Source organism: Egretta garzetta, unplaced genomic scaffold (assembly GCF_000687185.1).
Source record: "Egretta garzetta isolate BGI_Z169 unplaced genomic scaffold, ASM68718v1 scaffold407, whole genome shotgun sequence".
Taxonomy (NCBI): Eukaryota; Metazoa; Chordata; class Aves; order Pelecaniformes; family Ardeidae; genus Egretta; species Egretta garzetta.
In genome coordinates, this window is record NW_009260183.1 from 112,570 (window position 1) to 115,285 (window position 2,716).

The window sequence follows — 2,716 nt, forward strand, 5'->3', positions numbered from 1 at the left end:
TGCTTCTGGATGGAATTATTTGTTCTTGGGACATGACCTGGAATAGTGGCCAAAATCTCTGGCTCTACATTCAATTAACTCCCTGGAGCACAACCCACTGTCGTTAAAGACGGGCTTTCCCCTCCTTGCTGCAATCTCTGCTGACCTACATTGCTGTGGAGCTTTTGTTAAAGCCCTTTGTGGTTCATGGTTTTCTGTTCTTCCAGAAATGCAGATATAAGGAGCCTGGCAAGGAAAACGCTGCACTTTTTCTGCTGAACTCGTTTCATCCTCCTCATCCTCCTCCTGTCTTATTTCTGTTCCCCTTATAGATATGAGCCAACACAATGTTGCCTGTGGTGTGGTATAGTAGGAGTTAGAATAGAATCATAGAATGGTTTGGGTGGGAAGGGACCCCTAGAGGTCACCCAGCCCAACCCCCCTGCAGGGAGCAGGGCCATCTCCAACCACATCAGGTTGCTCACAGCCCCAGCCAACCTGGCCTGGGATGTTCCCAGGGATGGGGCCTCCACCCCCTCTCTGGAAAACCCCTGCCAGGGTTTCACCACCCTCAGGGTCAAGAAGTTCTTCCTCAGCTCCAGTCTAAACCCGCCCTGGTTTGGTTTAAAACCATCCCCCCTTGGCCTGTCACAGCTGGCCCTGCTAAAAAGATTGTCCCCGTCTGTCCTATGGGCCCCCGGGAAGCCCTGCAAGGCCGCACTCAGCTCTTGCCTGAACCTTCTCTTCTCCAGGCTGAACACCCCCAGCTCTCTCACCCTGGCCCTGCAGCAGAGGGGCTCCAGCCCTTGGATCATTTTGGTCGCCCTCCTCTGGCCCCGCTCCAACAGGTCCATGGCCTCCTTGTGCTGAGGGCTCCCGAGCTGGACGCAGGGCTCCAGGGGAGGTCTCCCCAGAGCAGAGCAGAGGGGCAGAATGCCCTCCCTTGCCCCACTGGCCACGCTGCTGGGGATGCAGCCCAGGGGAGGGTTGGGCCTTCTGGGCTGCCAGCGCCCATGGCCGCCTCATGCCCAGCTTTTCATCCCCCAGTCCCTGTGGGCAGGTCTGCTCCCCATCCCTTCATCCCTGCATGGATCCCAGGGGTTGCCCCCACCCAGGTGCAGGACCTTGCCCTTGGCCTTGTTGAACCTTGTGATGTTCCCATGACCCCACCTCTCCCGCTTGGCCAGGTCTCTCTGGATGCTGTCCCATCCTTGAAGTGAGTCTCTTCTGAAAATGGAGATTTCCCTGTAAAATTAGGAGATCTGTGCACAGTAGTTGGAGAGAGGGGCCTGTGTAAAGACTGAACTGTTTTTCAAACGTGGGAAAGATGCCTAAAAATCAATAAAATGCAAAAAAAAAAAATCAATGAATGATCCAAAATTCTCATGAATCCCAGATGGTTCCCCTTGTGGTGAGGTCATGATCATCCACAGCTCCGTGTATTTTTTACGGAGCTACTCAGGAGCCTGTAATCTGCTCTTTTTCAGCTAGCACACCCAAGACATGGTGGAATTGTGGCTTTTGGGGCGTTTTCCACCCAGTTGAATGCACGGAGATGAATCCAGCAGCTGGGAAGTACCTTCCAGTTCTGATGGAAGTGGACAGACACACACACACACACACACACACCCCGCCCATGTGTTTGGGGGCCAGAGTGTCCCCAGGAGAAGGGGAAAAAAGGTCATTTGGTGGCTGCAAGACCTTTCTGGGGTAACTTCTGGCCTTCCAGTTGTTGGAGAAGCCACCAAAAAGTGCCAACCGTTGGGTGGCAGAAGGCAAACCCCAGGACTCGTTGGCTTGGGGGAGGAGGGGATTTTTACCGTTCAGCTGCTGCAGGAAGGAGATGGCACAGAGACCCTTCTGTAGCCCCCAAAATTTGGTGTCCCCCCATAGTCTGGTGTATCCAGGGAGAAAAAAGGCGAGAAAGTGAGTTCCCTGGTGGTCTAGTGGTTAGGATTCGGCGCTCTCACCGCCGCGGCCCGGGTTCGATTCCCGGTCAGGGAAGAATAAATCTTTTCGTGTTTTTAAAAATTTTAATAAATTAACGGACCCAGCTGCTCCGTGCGGAGCATCCCGGCCTCCCCGGGCCTGGGTGAGGGGTGCGGCTGGGTGCCGCGGGGGGTCAAAGGGGGCCCGGCCACCCCCCCCAGCCATGGGGGGGAAAAAGAAATCAGAGCTCGGCCTGGGGCTTTTCCTGCTGTATCTTCCTCCCCAAATCCCACCCCCATCTCCTCCTTCCCTCCAAAGTTTCCTAGCTCTTTTCAGGGAGCCCGGCTAGCTCAGTCGGTAGAGCATGAGACTCTTAATCTCAGGGTCGTGGGTTCGAGCCCCACGTTGGGCGTGACGCATTTTTTTCCGAGCCCCTTTTTCCCTTCCTCCCAGTAAAAATTTCAGGGCTGTTTCGTGCAGGACCAAGCACCTACGCTGGGAGATGGCCCGGGGAAGGAGCTGTCCCCCCCGACAAATCGGGTGTCATATGGGAGTCAAGGTGGGCTTCCCTCGCTTGGAAGGGAGGAAAGCAGGGTGAGGGAGGGGAGTCTGCCCCTCTGCTCTGCTCTGGGGAGACTTCCCCTGGAGCCCTGCGTCCAGCTCGGGAGCCCTCAGCACAAGGAGGACATGGACCTGTTGGAGCGGGGCCAGAGGAGGGCGACCAAAATGCTGTGAGGGCTGGAGCCCCTCTGCTGCGGGACGGGCTGGGAGAGTTGGGGGTGGTCAGCCTGGAGGAGAGGAGGGTCAG

The 2,716-nt window shown here is 56.2% G+C and overlaps 2 non-coding genes across 2 annotated transcripts; both read left to right on the top strand.

Moving 5' to 3' along the window:
* The first annotated feature begins 1,911 nt into the window (after positions 1–1,911).
* TRNAE-CUC lies at positions 1,912–1,983 on the top strand. Its single transcript has one exon. It is a non-coding gene; the product is annotated as a tRNA-Glu (tRNA).
* A 264-nt stretch (positions 1,984–2,247) lies between these two features.
* Positions 2,248–2,320, top strand: TRNAK-CUU. Its single transcript has one exon. It is a non-coding gene; the product is annotated as a tRNA-Lys (tRNA).
* Positions 2,321–2,716: the final 396 nt, after the last annotated feature.